At 45.7% G+C, this 17,337-nt stretch overlaps 1 protein-coding gene across 6 annotated transcripts in view; it reads left to right on the plus strand.

Moving 5' to 3' along the window:
• Positions 1-8,420: 8,420 nt before the first annotated feature.
• Positions 8,421-17,337, plus strand: part of JAK2 (Janus kinase 2) — a 99,105-nt gene continuing 90,188 nt past the window's right edge. For 2 of the 6 annotated variants that reach the window (XM_023539420.2, XM_010599992.3), the window contains exons 1-2: positions 8,421-8,527; positions 8,664-8,746. The gene's annotated coding sequence lies outside the window, so the exon portion shown is untranslated. Of the gene's footprint in view, positions 8,810-17,337 lie in introns of all 6 variants that reach the window. The other 4 variants (XM_023539418.2, XM_023539416.2, XM_023539419.2 and 1 more) reach the window with 3 other exon arrangements.

A 17,337-nucleotide genomic window follows, 5' to 3' on the forward strand; every position in this document is an offset into this window, starting at 1 on the left:
CTTGGCGTTGGAGCATGGGTCACCTCACTGCAAGTATACAGAGAGTCTGAGCAGGTGTCTCTGAATCCCAATTCCAAATTATCTAGGAGAGAGATCCTGACTGGCCCAACCTGAGTCAGGTGTCCACTCATGGGGACTGAGGAGGCAGGGTTAAGGACTGTAGCATAGGTGCTAACGGCTGGTCCAAGGAGCCCTGGTGGTACAGTGGTTAAGCGCTTGGCTGTTAACCAAGAGGCCACTGGTTTGAACCCACTAGCTGCTGTCCAGGAGAAATATGTGGCAGTCTACTTCCAGAAAGACTACAGCCTTGGGAATCCTATGCGGTAGTTCCACTCCGTCCTTTAGGGCCACTATGAATTGGAATTGACTCAATGACAATAGGTTTGGTTTTCGTTTCAGAGGCTGGCCCACCCTGGCTGGAGAGGAAACTTCTCAGAGAAAGGGGGCAGAATCCTTAATCTAAATTGTTGTAGTTGTGTGCTGCCCAGTTGATTCCGACTCATAGCGACTCCACGGGACAGCATACAACTGCCCCATGAGGTTTCCAAGGCTGTGACCTTTACAGAAGCTGACTGCCACATCTTGTTCCAGTGGAGCTATTGGTGGGTTTGAACCGCCAACCTTGTGGTTAGCAGCCGAACACTGAACCATTGTGCTACCAAGGCTCCTTTAATCTATATTAGGACTCAGGAATTAATGGTCTGTAAACTAACAATTATGCCAGGAGGATTTCTGTATTGAAGAGTGAACCTTGGTATGAACCCTTTTATAAAGGAAAATATTTTTGATGAATTGGTAACCACACCTCTAACCGTTTTAAGTTAAAAAAAAAAAAAGTTTTTAAAAATGAAACATCATTATAAATGACAGTTTGAACACTTTGCCAAACAATTATCCTTACTTGAAGGAGGTTATTAATTTCTGGCTTACAGAGGGGAAAACTTGTGCACCAAAGTTAAACTTACTTGGTTATCTCGAAGGAAGGAAGGACTGGCAAATCGGGAACACCTGTGAGGAACGAGGTGGAGAGATGCTGAAGGGCACGCAAGGGTTTTGAAATATTCACTTGTTATAACAAATCGAACTTTTAAGTGAATGGCCCTCAAATATCTGGATGAGTTAAAATGTTTTAAATATTTTTCATCTATCATCAAAACAGCCCTGAACGGGAAGTACTATTGTCTTTGTTCTACTGATAAGAAGTGGGTGGTCCGGAAGACTAAGACTAGGAAGAAAGGCCTAGTGATCTACTTCTAAAAATTAGCCAGTGAAAACTCACAGCAGAATATTGTCCAATATAGTGCTAGAAGATGAGCCCCCTAGGTTGGGGGGCACTCAAAATACACAGTGGCCCCCACAATGGACTTAAGCATACCAGCGATTGTGAAGATGGTGCAGGACCGGGCAATGTTCTGTTCTGATGTACATGAGGTTGCCATGAATCAGAACAGACTCAAGGCAACTAACCATAACAACAACTGATGAGAAAATGGAGGCTTCGAAAATTTAAATGACTAATTTGGTGAAGCTGTGATTTAAACCTGGGTTGGCTGGACTCAGAAGCTTAAAGCTCTTCTACCCTTGGCCATGAATTTTCCACCTTGGCTTTGCATCAAACCATCTAAGAACTTTCAAAAAACAGTAGATGCCAAGGCCCCATCTCACTCTTAGGGGGTCACAGGGTTATTGTGGGGGTGGGTTCAGGGAGTGGCCATCAAGCACCACTGTTGCCATGCTTCACTACCGTGGAAGGGCAGAATTGTAAGGCGTGCCACTACATACCTCCCCACGGTTGACAACTAGCTGCCAATTGTTACCTTAGGATATGGCCATACAGCCAGTTTTGAACCTTAATGTGTGATCATCCAGCCCACACTTCTCATTTCTCCATCTTGTCTGAAATAATGTCATAAAAGACTTGGCCAAAGGTCTTGGGACTCTGTTTTATCATTATTAAAGAATAGGGAAAACTTTCTGAAATTTTTGTCCTTGGGAGCAAGTTTCTAGCTATGCTAACACCAGGGATCACATAAAGATCTCAAAAGTTCTCTAATACTCAGACTGAGAACAGTTCAACAGTCCAGGTTAGCAGTGGCTTAAAACCATAACCTATTAGCGAGGAGAGTCGCTTTCACTATCTGAGTAACGCTAAGCAAGTCACTTCGTCTTTGGGTGCTAGAGGATTTCTCGGTTTTCTAAGCCTATGAATGTTGTATTTTCCTTGTCTACCTTGTCTTCCATACCCGAGTCACTAACACAGAAGGAATCCCTTCTCCCAGAGAAAGCTCTCAATATTTACTAGTTCCAAATGGCTTCTCCCTACAAATAGGTAGTGAAGAATAACAGATACCCTGCCTGGCTGAATAAATGTTACAAAATATAGAAACATCACTTGCCACAATGAATGTACCCACATTGTTTCAGAAAGAGCTTTTTATTTTTTCCCTTCACTGAAGTGAATGTTTCCATTTCCACAGTTCAGGTGCTTTTTCACCATGGCATTAAGGCCACCTTCAGCACTTCATCTTCTTTGTGTGGGTCTGTGTTCTGGCTTCTACCCCAATAACAGTTTTGTTTGGAGGAAGAGGGAACTCTGATGGCGGTTGCTATTTGTAATTTCAGCCTTAATATTCTCAGCAGATGTTAGATTTGCATTCCAGTCACAACCCCTATTTCTAATTTCTTTTGAAAAATCAAATAAAAGGACTCTCCAGCATATTTTGCCTAAAAGACAGTAGCCATAGAAATGTGATCTTCCTGTAAATTCCTCCCTCTTAAGAGAAAACAAGGGCTCTCCCTCATTATTTACTTTAAAGGAGTCAGTGTGAATTCAAGTCATTTCCTATTCTGCTATCACTTACTGAAAGACCTTTTGCAATGGATCTTATGTAAGAAAAAATTCAGGAATTGCTTTGGAGAGGTTAACTTAAAGAATAAACCACCACTCATCTGTCAGTTTGTCGTACTGTGGTGGCTTGCAGGTTGCTATGATGCTGAAAGCTATGCCACTGGTATACCAACAGGGTCAGCATGGTGGACACGTTTCAGCGGAGCTTTCAGACTAAGACAGACTAGGAAGAAAGACCCGGAAATCTACTTATAAAAAAGTCAGCTAGTGAAAACCTTACAAATAGCAGTGTTTGATATAGTGCCAGAAGATGAGCCCCTTAGGTTGGAAGGCACTCAAAAGACGACTGGGGCGGAGCTGCCTCCTCAAAATAGAGTCAACCTTAATGATGTGGATGGATTTAAGCTTTCAGGACCTTCATTTGCTGATGTGGCACGACTTAGAATGAGAAGAAGCATCCATTAATAATCAGAACCTGGCGTGTATGCAGTACGAATCCAGGAAAATTGGAAGTCATCAAAAACGAAATGGAATGCATCAAGATCAATATGCTAGGCATTAGTGAGCCAAAATGGACTGGTATTGGCCCTTTTGAATTGGACAATCATACGGTCTACTATCCCGGGAATGACAACTTGAAGAGGAATGGCGTTGCATTCATCGTCAAAAAGAACATTTCAAGATCTATCCTGAAATACAACACTGTCAGTCATAGGATAATATCCATACACCTACAAAGAAGACCAATTAATAGAAGTATTCAAATTTATGTACCAAAGATGAAGAAATTGAAGATTTTTACCAACTCCTGCAGTCTGAAATTGATCAAATATGCAATCAAGAAGCATTGGTAATTACTGGTGACTGGAACGCAAAAGTTGGAAACGAGAAGGATTGGTAGTTGGAAAATATGGCCTTGCTGAAGGAAACCACGCTGGAGATCCAATGATAGAATTTTGCAAGATCAAGGACTTCTTCATTGCAAATACCTTTTTTCAACAACATAAACAGCAACTATATATGTGAACCTCACCAGATGGAATACACAGGAATCAAACTGATTACATCTGTGGAAAGAGACGATGGAGAAGCTCAGCATCATCAGTCAGAATAAGGCAAGGGGCCAGCTGTGAACAGACCATCAATTGCTCATATGCAAGTTTAAGCTGAAGCTGTAGAAAGTTAAAACAAGTCCCCAAAAGCCAAAGTGGAACCTTGAGTATAATCCACTTGAACTTAGAGACCATCTCAAGAACACATTTGATGCATTGAATACTAATGACCCAAGACTAGACGAATTGTGAGACGACATCAAGGACATCATATATGAAGAAAGCAAAAGGTCATTTAAAAAACAGGAAAGAAAGAAAAGACCAAAACGATTGTCAGAAGAGACTCTGAAACTTGCTCTTGAAAGTAGAATAGCTAAAATGAATGGAAGAAATGATGAAGTAAAAGAGCTGAGCAGAAGATTTCAAAGGGTGGCTCAAGAAGACAAAGTAAAGGATTATAATGAAATGTGCAAAGACTTGGAGTTAGAAAACCAAAAGGGAAGAACACGCTTGGCATTTCTCAAGCTGAAAGAATTGAAGAAAAAAATTCAAGCTTCAAGTTGCAATACTGAAGGATTCTATGTGCAAAATATTGAGCGACGCAGGAAGCATCAAAAGAAGATGGAAGGAATACACAGAGTCATTGTACCAAAAAGAATTGGTTGATGTTCAACCATTTCAGAAGGCAGCATATGATCAGGAACTGATGGTACTAAAGGAAGAAGTCGAAGCTGCACTGAAGCCATTGGCGAAAAACAAGGCTCCAGGAATTGATGGAATATCAACTGAGATGTTTCAACAGACAGATGCATTGCTGGAGGTGCTCACTCATCTATGTCAAGAAATTTAGAAGACAGCTACCTGGCCAACCAACTGAAAGAGATCCATTATTTGTGCCCATTCCAAGGAAAGGTGATCCAGCAGAATTTGGAATTTATCAAACAATACCATTAATATCACACATAAGTAAAATTTTGCTGAAGATAATTCAAAATGGTTGCAGCAGTATATTGACAGGAATGGCCAGAAACTCAAGCTAGATTCAGAAGAAGACCTGGAATGAGGGATACCATTGTTGATGTCAGATGGATCTTGGCTGAAAGTAGAGTGTACCGGAAGGATGTTTCCCTGTATTTTATTGACTATGCAAAGGCATTCAACTGTGTGGATCTGACAAATTATGGATAACGTTGTGAAGAATGGGGATTCCAGAACACTGAATTGTGCTCATTCAAAACCTGTACATAGACCAAGAAGCAGTTGTTTGAACAGAACAAGTGGACACTGTGTGCTTAAAAATCAGTTAAGGTGTGCATCAGGATTGTATCCTTTCACCATACTTATTCAGTCAGTACACTGAGCAAGTTACCCTAGAAGTTGGACTATATGAAAAAGAACGTAGCATCAGGATTGGAGAAGGACTCGTTAACAACCTGCGATTTGCAGATGACACAACCTTGCTTGATGAAAGCTAAAAGGATTTAAAGCACTTACTGGTGAAGATAAAAACCACAGCCTTCAGTATAGATCACACCTCAAAATAAACAAAAATCTTTACAACTCCAAGAAGCCACATCATGATAAACGGAGAAAAGCCTGGAGTCGTCAGAGATTTCATTTTATGTGGATTCACAATCAAGGACCACGGAACCAGCAGTCAAGAAATAAAATGATGTATTGCATCGGGCAAGTCTGATGCAAAAGACCTCTTTAAAGTATTCAAAAGCAAAGATGTCACTTTGAGGACCAAGGTACGTCTGACCCAACTGATGATGTTTTCAATCTCCTCACGTGCATGTGAAAGCCGAACAATGAATAAGGAAGACAGAAGAAGAATTGATGCCTTTGAATTATGGTGTTGGCGTAGAATATTGAATATACCACGGACCGCCATAATAATGAACAAATCTGTCTTGGAAGCAGTACGGCCAGATTGCTCTTTAGCAGCCAGGATGGCAAGACTTCATCTCACATACTTTGGAGACGTTATCAGGAGGGACCAGTCCCTGGAGAAGGACATCACGCTTGGTAAAGTAGAGGGTCTGCGAAAAAGATGAAGACCTTCAGTGAGATGGACTGGCACAGTGGCTACAACAGTGGGTTCAAACTTAGCAACAATTGCGAGGATGGCAAAGGACTAGGCAAAGTTTCATTCTGTTGTTCATGGGGTCACCACTAGGAGTCAGAACCTACATGATGGCACCTAAGAACACCAAAATTTTAAGAAACCATTAAATACAAGATGGACCTGGACGATAGTATCATTTGTGTGTGGGTAAATGGGCTATAAACGTGTCACTTCTTTCAGATGTATAGAATGGGGGCTAATGATGAGTGAACTAGGCTCTACAGGGTCTGGTTCAAGGTGTCTTCCTTTGACCTGGCCTCTTACCACTGCCCCCTCCTCCAGGCAACAGTGACCTCTTTCCAGGTCCTTGAACTTGCCAAGCACATTTCCTTCTCAGGGTCTTTGCCCTTGCTGGTTTCTCTGCCCGCAACTCTTTTTCCCAGGTAGTCACTGGGCTGGCTCATTCTTATCCTTGAGCTCTCTGCTCAGATGTCATCTACTCCAGCAGGTTTTCCTGGCCAACCTAAGTGAAATAGCACACCTCCTCCTCTCTTTCTACTTTACTGTATCATTTTTCTTAGAGGTAATTTTACACCCAGCACATGATGCATTTAGAACATTTTTGTCACCCTAAGTTTTTTTTTTTATAAGATATGATATGATATGATATATGATATGATATGACATAAAGGAGTCCTGGTGGCACAGTGAATAAGCGCTGGGCTAACCAAAAGGTTGGTGGTTGGAACCCACCAGCTGCTCTGCTGGAGAAAGATGTTTCAGTCCAATTCCGTAGAGATTACAGCCTTGGTTGCCCTATGTGGGAATTCTGTCTTATAGGGTTGCTATGAGTCGGAATCCACTCTACAGCAATGATTTTTTTTTTTTTTTTTAACTAAAATATAAAGAAGATCTGGTGGATGCTGCTAAGGGAAATGCTGGTGGTTGGAACCCACCGAGCAGCTCAGTGGGAGAAAGACTCAGGTAGCTGGCAGGCAAGAAAATCCTACAGGGCTGTTCTCCTGTCACATGGGATCACTATTAGTCAAAATCAACTTGATGGGACTAAACGAGAATATAAGGTCCAGAAGGGCAAGGAGTATGTGGGTGTTGGTCACCTAGTATTCACCTGGTATTCTGGAGGCCTGCGGCCTGGCACCTAGTCAAAACCAAAAACCAAACGCATTGTGGTCAAGTTGATTCTGACTCATAAGTAGCCCTACAGGACAGAGTAGAACTGCCCCATAGGGTTTCCAAGGAGAGGCTGGTGGATTCCAACTGCCAATCTTTTGGGTGGCAGCCAAGCTCTGAACTACTGCGCCACCAGGGCTCCTGGCACCTAGAAGGCACTCTGTATCTGCGGGATTAATGAATGAGTGAGGTTTACGGGAACGGCTGAAGTTGTTTCCCCCACTGGCGGCGCCTCACCCCACCCTCACCCTTTCCGGCAGAGGCTGCACCAGCTGGAAAGGGCGCCTGTGAGAGCATCGCCCTGGCCCTCGGCGCTACTTCCCCTTGGCCTGGCTGCCTGGGCTGGGGAGGGACAGGGCCGGGAGCCCCCAGAGCGAGCAGGCGAAAGCAGAGAGCAGACACGAGTGCGCGGGGGTGGAAGGGTCTCCGCACCGAGGCAGCCGGCACCTCCCCGGCCGGCCGGCGGACTCCTCCCCACGCACGCCCCCGGAGTCGGGCTTGCCTGCCCAGCGCCGCCTAGCGGCGGGCCCCAGTGCCCCGGCCCGGCTGGCCGCTCCGCTTCCCCGCCCGCCGCCGCCGCCGCCGGGAGTCCCCGCGCGCGCCCGCCGCCCCTCCCGCCCCTGCCGCGGGCACGCGCACTGGAAGGCGCGCCTGGCCCGCCCCGCCCCGCCCCGCCCCGGCGCTCGGAGGCCTCGGCGAATGGGCGGCGCGCCTGAGGGCCGCGGGGAGGCTGAGCGCGCCGCACGTAGGCCGTCGGCGCCAGTGTCGTCCGCGGCGCTGAGGGGACGGGCGGCCGGGAGCGGAGGGCGGGGACGGCGGCCGCGAGCGGGTGGGTGGGGACGGCGGCCGGGAGGCGGTGGGCGCGGCGGCCGCGACGGGCTTCCCCGCGGCCCAGCGGGAGTGGTGTCGGCCGCGGGAAGGAGCGAGCAAGGCGGCCGCCGCTAACGGCTTCCGTCGGCGCTGCCAGGCCGGGCCCGCTCGCTCCGGAGGCCCCGCGTCGCCCCTCGGACCCCGGGCCGGCCTGGGCGCGCGCCGGGCGGAGGGCAGCGAGGGCCGCCGTCGCCCGGGATGTGAGTGGGCGCCGCGCCCGGCGGGACCCCCGGAGGCCGGCCTGGCGGACACTCGGACCCGCGCCCACGGCGGGGGCTTCGCGGACCTCGGCCGCCGGCGGGCGGGGCGGCAGCGGGCCCTGCGGGCTTGGGGGTTCGCCGGGCAGCAGGTGGGTGTCATCGCTGCCCTGCCCCGGTGGGGGCGGCTGTCGTCCCCGTCCGCGTCCCCGTCCCCGTCCCCGTCCCCGCTTGTGCCAGTGAACTTCCGCGCCCGAAAATCCTCCTTTTCAGGACGAGCCCTGGGAAGGAGTGTTTTGAGGTTTGCATCCATGTGTGCCTGGCACCCCCGCCCCCCGTTTACCTCTCTCAGAGTCATCTGAACGGTCTAGAAAGGGCCATCAGTTTCCCCTGGACTCTGAGGTAGTAACTGTTGCTGCTTTTTTCCTTTTTTTTAGGTTTCAGCAGCAGGCAGTGGGCACGAGATGTGAACTGTTTCTCTCCTGCAGAAAACGAGGCCTTTCGTCCCCTCCCCGCGACGGTGGGTGTGGATCCTGGCTCCTGTCTGTGGCTGCGCTGGAGGCCAGGGTGTCGCGGGCTGTGGGTGCGTGCGTAGGAGGGTGGGAGCTTGTGTACACAGGCTCCCTGCTGCTAACTCCAAAAACGGCAGTGCTGAACTTTTCATGTGGGTCTGGGAGGGTAATTTCGGGGTTTTTTTTTTTTTTTTTTATTCTTGTTCTTAAGGAGCCCTAGTGGCTCCATGGTTAAGGGCTGACTGCTTATCGGAAGGTTGGGGGTTCAAACCCACCGGTGTCTACCTGGGAGAAAGACCTGCGATCTGCTTCCGTAAAGATTACAGCCTAGGAAACTCTCTGGGGCAGTTCTACTCTGTCACATCCGGGGCTATGGGTGGAAATCACTAAAGGCACCCAACAACAGCATTGTTGTTCTTGGATCCCCGAGAAACATTGGTGGTTTCTTTCTCGGCTGGTTTTACGAGTAACATGGCTTTGGAGAGAAGAGTAAAGGCTGTTCATTGCCCTTTCTTCTCAAGCAGCCACAGATTCTTCGTCTTTCAAAGAGGAATATTTTCAGGTAATAAATACCTACTGAGAGAACACGTAGGGTTGTTATGAGTCAGAATTGACTAGATAGCAGTGGGTTTTGGGTTTGAGAGAACACGTTGGCTGTTCTTTCTGGGTTCCTGCTGCCACACTGAATGCTTCCTGGATGGTTTCATCTGCTTAAGCTTGCTGAGTCGGTTGGATTTCCCCTTTGCCTTCCGGTGGTTACTAATCTGTCAGTAGAAACTCCTTCGTCCAAATGAAAGGATAGGAGTACCAGAGTATGTCATACTCAGGGAAAGAGAAGTATGGAGAAGGAAACTAAAAGTGGGAATAAGAGAGATGACGATTACTTTTGGTTTCATAATGGGTTTGTAAAAGTGAGTCGTTGGGCTCCTGTAAATATTGTGATAGAACAGCCGGCAGATTAACCGATGAATAATCAACCTTTGGGCTTCCTCCCCCACCTCCTGTAAACCCACTGCCGTGGAGTCATTCTGACTCACAGTGCCCCTATAGGACAGAGTAGTACCTGCCCCATAGCGTGTCCAAGGCTGCAGTCTTTACAGAAGCAGACTGCCGCATTTTCCTCCCACCCAGAGGCTGGTGGTCTTGAACCACCGACCTTTTGTTTAGCTGCCGAGCATTAACCACTGCGCCACCAGGGCTCCTTCCTCCCATGTCACTTGCTTGAGAATCATTTGCTTGTAGATGCACTTACCTGTGGGTGGGTGACGTGTCTGCAGACTGATGTGTCCAGCACGTGCCTTGACGGTACACGCACTTACCTGTTCAGGAAGGCTGTAGGACTTGCTGGCTAGTTAGGCACACCGCGCTTGTTTTGCTCCATCTGAATGTCCTGTGTTTGGAGTTGGTAGCTTGTTTTAGGGTTAAGGAATAGTTTGTTTCTCGTTATGTTTTTGATTTGAGATGGTTGTCTGAGGTATGAGAAGGGAACAGGATAGCTTTTCTTTCCTTCACCTGGGTATTGCTGAGAGGTGCGATGCTTTTGAGGCAGAGTGGGAAAGGGTGTTCACCGGCTTTGGGGTCAGATCTGGGTTTTAATCCCGACGTTCCTGCCACTTACCAGTGGCGCTACTGGAAATCTCTTTGTACCTCACTTTTCTTAGAAGACTTGTGAGGATTGAATAAGAATATGTATGCAAAGTAGCATATTGCTTGGCTCCTACAAAAGGCTTGGCTGCTGTCGTGGCTGGGCAGGCAAAAGGGATTCAGAGAAGGGCAGAATGACTCTGCATTTGTTGCTCTGACTGTGACTAATGTTTCTTCCTCTGTAGTGTAAGGAGAAAAAGGACTTTTAGGCCTTGAGGTGGGCAAGGGGTCTCCTCTGTCTGGAGATTCCACCCTTGTCATCTCCCCCTTGATCCTCCTGTCCTCCCACCAGCTGTTGTGCTGCCCTCTTGTGGTTTGCTGTGCTAGGAACTTTCTCTTCCTCCTCCCCCATTACTTTTTTGTTGTTGTTGTCTCTTTTTTAGGCGTCTAAAAAAAAAAAAAAAATTTGAGAGCACAGTGAACTCCTGCTCGAACTACTAACTTGGGGTAGTTCACAGTTTCAGCGTGAGGTTACTACATTACTTTTTTGTTGTTGTTGTCTCTTTTTTAGGCGTCTAAAAAAAAAAAAATTGAGAGCACAGTGAACTCCTGCTCGAACTACTAACTTGGGGTAGTTCACAGTTTCAACGTGAGGTTACTACATTCTTTGAGACGATGTCGTATCTTTGCAGAGCTGTGTTTTCAGAGGTTGTTCTGGTAAAAGCGAGCACTGTGTGAAAATCAGTGTGAAACAGGAAATGAAGATGTGGTGTTGTCCAGTCTGATATCCTTTGAGAAGTTGTACGGTGCCCAACAGGACATCGATCCTTCCTGAGTTGTTTGGACCTACCTACTTGGGTATTTCTTTTGGCCTGGAGGTGCCATACAGTTAGTCAGAATGGACATGAAGGCAACGGATTTGATTTTCTGGGTTTTAGAGTACCCTGAAAGGAGAACGTTGGGGAATCTCTGCTTTAGTTCTTGTTGATTGTGTATGCTTTGAGGAACTTAGACCTTAGATTGGCTTTTCTGATAAAATTATTGATACAAAATTCATATCAGCTGATCATGGCTTAATAGATTTCCTCTCATTTAATATCTTTATAACTCCTGTCCATTTCTTTCACCCTAAAACTAGTAGCTGCATTGCTTGCTTCTCATTTCAGTTACTTCTTCGTTTTTTAAGTACTGGTATTCAACTAGTATTTCTGATCATCTCTTTAAACTCAACATGCCCCAAGTGGAAATCAGCTCATACCTCTTTGTAATTTCCTTCTCTCTGGATCGTGTAGGCTTTAAGTTAGGCATCATCTTTAAACTACCTCTTTCATTTGCTTCTTATGTTAACCATTTAACACGTCTGTCCGTATTTCTTTTGTCTCTCATATCCTTTCCTCCTTTCACCACCTGTCTGTATTTCTTTTGTCTCTCATATCCTTTCCTCCTTTCACCATCTGAATTCCAAGACTAGTTTCCTCAGCCTAGAATACTGAAAGTCATGTCAGCCTGTAAGAATCCAGCGTCTCTTTCTGTTTATCCTCAATGGAGAGGGCACTCCTTTTTGCTGCACTCTTGCCCCCAAATCTCCAGTGGCCTCCCATATTCTACCTATTAAATTTAATTTCCTTTTCCTGGCTTTCAAGATACCCTGTTATCAATCCCTGCCCTGTGTACTCAGTCTTTTATCTGAGGACCTTCAACAACCATTTTCTTCTGTAGTCTTGCAAGCTGGTTTCTACACCTTCTAATAACAAGCTGTGCATATTACATCTTTTAACTTTCACGCGTGTTCTTCATCCTTCCCCACCAAGCTCAGTTCTACCCCATATTTCACTACTGGCCAGGTGTGGAACAACTGAGGAGTGCCTCAGTTTCCTCATCTGAAAAATGAGGAGAATTACAGTACTTTCTCAGAGGGTTGTAGTGAGAAGTAAATGAGTTAAAACATAAAAAGGCCTTAAGATCAGTGCTGGCACACTAAGCGCTCCTTTTTAAAAAAACAAACAAACAAACAAACCCATTGCCGTCCAGTGGATTCTGACTCGTAGCGACCCTATAGGACAGAGTAGAACTGCCCCACAGAGTTTCCAAGAAGTGCCCGGTGGATTCGAACTGCGGACCTTTTGGTTAGCAGCTGTAGCACTTAACCGTCACACTACCAGGGTTTCCAAGTGCTCCTGAGATGTTAGCTATTATTATTATAATTGTTTATTGTCATTGCTGCTGTTGCTGCTATTTCAATCACTACACTGCCAGTTAAAATTGTACCTTTTTTTATGAAACTGTTTGTCACTAAATACTGCTCCCCCCACGCCCCCCACTGATTTTGTGTAGCTTTTGGTCTTGGAACATCTTTAAATAGTTTAATTATATACCATGGTTTGGTTGGTTGATAGTGATTTCCCTGGCGTCAGCCATAGATTTTCAAGTTGATTGCGTATGCTTCGAGGAACCACCTTAGGTTTTAAACACACACACAGTGCTGACCACATGGGCAGCATTCAGTAAATGCACCTTGTTTGGTTACATACTAAAAAGGAACTTCCTAGCCAGTCACCAAACACTTATTAGCACCTGCAGTGTACAAGGTACTCTGCTGTGTTTAAAAGAGATACAGAGAAATATAACCTAGGTTTCTTTCTCTAAGGACTTACAGCATAATTGTGGAGACAAGATAAATGATAAAAATTATAGAGACCACTTAGAGTTAAGGTGAGCAGAGAAGGCTCCAGAGAGGAGGCGGAATAAAGGTAGGCAGGGTTTGTTTTTGGAAACAACAACAACAACAAAAAAACCCAAAAAACAAACTTGTTGCCATCGAATCCATTCCGACTGATAGCGACCCGATTTTGGATAAGAGGAACTAATTGGTATAGTAGGCAAGCAAAGTGAAACATGTGCGATGTGTTCAGGGATCAGTGCACACAATAACTCGACAGAGATGATGGTCTGTGTGGGAGAGGAGCAATGTTGAAAATGTAGATTGGAATTAGATTGCGGATGGCTGGAAGTGCTGGATTGAGAACGCTCTTTGTCCTTCAGGTTGTAGAGAAGCTTTAAAAGTTTGGCATTGGGAAATGGCTTGCTCTCAGGAGTACTTAAGGAAAACCCTACTGCCGCAGTGCTAGGTGTAGTGTGAATTGGAGAGAGGCGTGATAGGAGAGCCGTGAACATAATCTAGGCCTCAGGTGACGAGCACTTGGTTTCAGTGGAAGTAAGTCAGACCAGAGAGATGCCACGCAGGATTTCATTAAGGTTTGGATAAGAAGGGAGAGGAAACGTTGAGGGTGGGGGGTGGGCAGAGAGTGATCAGGGGTGACTTAGAAGTTTTGATCCTCAGTGACAGGAAATCAGAGTGCTGGAACTCCAGGACACCTGAGAGCATCTCTGCCAATCCATACTTTTTGTGTGTTAGGAAGCCAAGACCCAGAGAGATTAGAAAACATGCCCAGAGTTACTCAGCTAGTTAGTGTCAGAGGAAGAACTAGAATTTGATTAATGGCAGTACTGACAAATAGAAATGGTAGTGTTAGGAGCTGGTTTGAGCTGAGCTTACTTTTGGATCTTTTGAGTTTGAGATGACATTGGGATAGGCAGGTGGACATAGATAGCCAGACAGTGGGACCTATGACTGGATCATGGGAGAGATGCTAAGGCTGGAGCTGTGGACAGAAAGAAGAGCAGTGGCCCTGAGCTTGAGCTTTGGGAATTGCCCATAATTAGAAAGTGAGTGAAGGAAGATGAATGGGGAATGAGACAAAGAAGGAGCCGTTAGCTTGAGACAAGCAAGTAGGTTAAACAGGTGGAAGTGATCAACATTGACAAGAAATGAGAGTTAGAACTGAAAAAAGCCTGAAAAAAATGTGCTGGTGTTTTTTCTGATATTGAAACCCAGAAAAGCCGAAGGAGGAAGGTTGCTTATAGTTTTTCCATGCAGAAGTAACCACTGTTAATATTTTATTCTCTAGCTTAACCAAAGACCTTTGGATTTAACAGCTGGATGATCAGTGGAGGCTTAGATCCAGAGCTCTCTGTCAGCGGCATTACTGGTGAAAATGTTAGGCCTGATAAAGACTGGGTGGTATTTTTTGACAGTGTCTGTCATTCAGCAATGCCTTCTCATACCCACCACACAGGCCCTGCTGTTCCTCACGGGCATTAGCCTTGTGTTTGTAGTATTTGAATGATAGCAAGTTAGACAAGTGAGCTCTGGGTGCTGCTGTGTGGTAAATCTGGATAAAAGGACATTACTTTCTAAAAGGAAAGAGAAGTTCTCAGTGGATAACTTACAAAACTGAGGGTAGAATGGTTAAGAGTGTTCAGATTAGGAGGATTGAAAGGGCAAAAGGAAAAGTATAGCTTGTGGTTGTGTGCTCTCAAGTCGATTCCACCTCATAGTTATCCTATAGGGCAGAGTACAACTGCCACGTTGGGTTTCCTAGGCTGGAGTCTTTACGGAAGCCGATTGCCAGGTAGAGCAGCTGGTGGGTTGAACCATGACCTTTCTGTCAGCTGGCAAGTTTGTTGTGCCCCTGGACTCCTTGATACCATGGGTACCAAGGGTGAACTAGGGTGGACTCGGCTATTTGTTTTGCTTGTTTGCATCTTCATTTTGATCTTCCCAAGGACATCTCTGCGTGCCTATTTGATTATCAGTTACTGGGAATAGGGTATTCGTTATTGCTTATTGAATAGCTAGTTTAATAAATTATGATTGCAAACGATAATGTCACTAGGTACTCTTTTTGTACTAGAAAAGGCAGTATGCTGTGAGAAAGGGCACTGTTTGGAGGTCAGAGATCAGAGGCCTGCTCTGCTGCCAGCCTGCGGTGCTGTTACAGGCGGGTCCTGTAAGCCTGTGACTTCTGGGCAAGTCATCTAATTGTTGAGCCTTTGTTTTTCCTCATCTGGAACATGAGGGAGTGGACAAAGTCTTTTCTTTTTCAAATTGTTTACTTTTAGAAAGTAAAACATGGTAAAGCATGTTTACAGTTTAAAAAGTAAACGGCTGAACAATATTTGACAAAAAAAACAGCAACCCCTTGCCCCTCCCCTCCTTATCTCTGATTCTTGTTCGACAGCAAACCACGGTGTCTTTTTGTGCTTACCCCCTCATATTTCTAAATAACATAATCTACCACCTATAGGCTCCTCCTACCGTATCTGTATCTATTCTCGGCCTTTCTCCCCTTCACGGTGAACGAGCTGTCCAGTGTCCTGTCTGAGCCCTCTTCATCCGCTGGTGTAGAGTATCCCATTCCCTCTGCCTCCTCAAGAAACTTGGCTGTTATATTTCTCCCCTTTTATTCTTGCCTTCTGCAGGAGAAAGATATGGTGGTCTGCTTCTGTACAGACTGTCAGCCTTGGAAACCCTGTGGGAGTCAGTAGGAGGCGGAATTGACTGTGGCAGTGGTTTTTTTTTTTTGAATTCTTGCGTTCTCAGTTTTTACCTCTACTCAGTCATTTCCATCAGTATGTATTCTGGTTGCAATTGCTGTGTAACAAAATCACCCTAAAACATAGTGATGTTAAACGTCTGCTTTATTAGGCTCACAGGTATCGTGGGCCAAGAATTCAGATGGGCATACCACGGATGGCTTGTTTCTGCCCCACAATGTCTGGGGCCTCAGTTGGGTGCTGGTAACTTGAAGGCTAGGGACTAAATCACCTGGACATGTCTTCACTCACGTGACTGGGAGTAGGCGTTGCTTATTGCCTGGGATCTCAGCTGAGGCTGTTAGCTAGAGCATGTATGTGTGACCTGGGCTTCCTTGCAACATGGCGCCCTCAAGGTATTATGCTTTCTTACTACTGGGTGAATCATGATCACCACACGTCTCATTTTAGTGAGAAAGGTTGAAACTGTGTTATCTTTTATGATCTAGCCTTGGAAGTCACACACTTAACCTCTGGCACGTCCTGCTGGTTACAGTATGTCAGAAGCGTGTCACATTCAAGGGGTGGGATATTAGACACTACTTATTGATGGAGGGAAACCCTGATGGTGTAGTGGTTAAGTGCTACAGCTGCTAACCAAGAGGTCAGCAGTTCGAATCCACCAGGCGCTCTTTGGAAACTCTATGGGGCAGTTCTACTCTGTCCTATAAGGTCGCTATAAGTCGGAATTGACTCGATGGCAACAGGTTTGGTTTTGCTTTGGTCTCAATGGAGGATTGGCAAGGTCACACTAAAGAAGAACAACATGTAAATGAAAGATGTTGTAATGGCCATCTCTGGACAAGGTAATCTGCCATAGTTTGCCCTTTTGCCATACTTCATATCCTTCCCACGTCCAAAATATATGCAAAATACACTTACTGCCTTCTCCAAGATCCCTAATTCATCTCCCATCAAGACATCAGCTCAAAGTCCAGTATCTCATTGTCTGAATCAGGTCCAGGTGCAGATGATGCTCCTTGTATGTGGTTTCTTGAGTATGGTTCCTCCTGAACCAAAGAGTTGTAAAGAGACAAGTTGTATGCTCCCACACCCACATGCTTAGCGTACAAGATTGGGAAGGCAGAGATTAACTGTAGTAGACACTGCTGTTAAAAAAAAGGCACAACGGGGGGCACACAGCAGTCACAGCAAGCCTGAAACCCAGCTAGGTGCACGTTGCCAGTTTCTTGATTAGGGCTCAGTCCTGCTCCTTGGGACTTGTTCTCGGCAGGCCTTGGTTCTCAGCGGGCCTTGGTTCTCTGTGGGCCTTAGTTCCTTTTTTGGGTTCTTGGTTCCTTTTTGGGTCCTTGGTTCCTTTTTTTTGGGTCCTCGGCTTCACTGTTGGGTTAAACAGCATTTAACCATTCATTCATTTATTGATTCAATAAATAATTAATCACTAATAAATCATTCAATAAGTCACTCCTTCAACAAATACTTAGTGTCCATTTTATGCTGTGCACAGGATATAATGCTAAATATTTAATATAAACCGATAGACATCATTTTTAATGTCTTCGTAGTATTCTGTTGGCTAAAAATACCACAGTTTATCAGACTGCCTTTAATAGTATTA

This window comes from Loxodonta africana, chromosome 9 (genome assembly GCF_030014295.1).
Source record: "Loxodonta africana isolate mLoxAfr1 chromosome 9, mLoxAfr1.hap2, whole genome shotgun sequence".
NCBI classification, from domain to species: Eukaryota; Metazoa; Chordata; class Mammalia; order Proboscidea; family Elephantidae; genus Loxodonta; species Loxodonta africana.